The following is a 569-nucleotide window of genomic DNA, read 5'->3' as shown; positions in this document are numbered from 1 at the left end:
AAGAAAGAAAGAAAGAAAGAAAGAAAGAAAGAAAGAAAGAAAGAAAGAAAGAAAGAAAAAAAAAGAAAGAAAGAAAGAAAAGAAAGGAAGAAAGAGAAAGAGAGGCAAACTAGCTTGGCAAAGCCCGGAGACCCCGGGTTGCAAGGGGAGTAAACCAATTAGCATAAACCGACTCCTCAGAGCTCGGAGCCACATGTAAATAAAGTCCGCGCGGTGAAGTCTGCAGCCACCGGTTCTGGAGTTACAGGGACAGGCGGCACCACTAAATTGTCCATTTCTCAGGTTCCTTGGGCCGCAGAACTTATGGAGCCCGAGCGAATGGAGTGCAAAGAAGCCCTCAATAGTCTTCCCAGAGAAAGACCCTGATTCGTGCACGCGACCTGTAGACACGTAGGTCCCGAGTGGCCAGGTCAGACCTTTCTGCGTGTGGCCGAAGCTCCCGGCTTTGGTCTGTTCCCAGATCGAAACTGGCGTCCGGCCCCTGAGGGTCCGCAGGGATTGCCCACCCCGATCCTCAGGCAGCGCGGACGCCCAGAGCTTCCCGCAGTCCCGGGTTCTGGCCCTGGGAG

General features: G+C 53.3%; 1 long non-coding RNA gene across 1 annotated transcript in view; it reads right to left on the bottom strand.

Annotated features, from left to right (window-relative positions):
* Positions 1–569, bottom strand: part of LOC106727788 — a 39,910-nt gene that overhangs the window by 38,903 nt on the left and 438 nt on the right. The window lies entirely within an intron of this gene.

Source organism: Myotis brandtii, unplaced genomic scaffold (genome assembly GCF_000412655.1).
Source record: "Myotis brandtii unplaced genomic scaffold, ASM41265v1 scaffold48, whole genome shotgun sequence".
Classification (NCBI taxonomy): Eukaryota; Metazoa; Chordata; class Mammalia; order Chiroptera; family Vespertilionidae; genus Myotis; species Myotis brandtii.
Note: the sequence above shows the minus strand (reverse complement) of the source record. Positions and strands in the feature narration are given on the sequence as shown.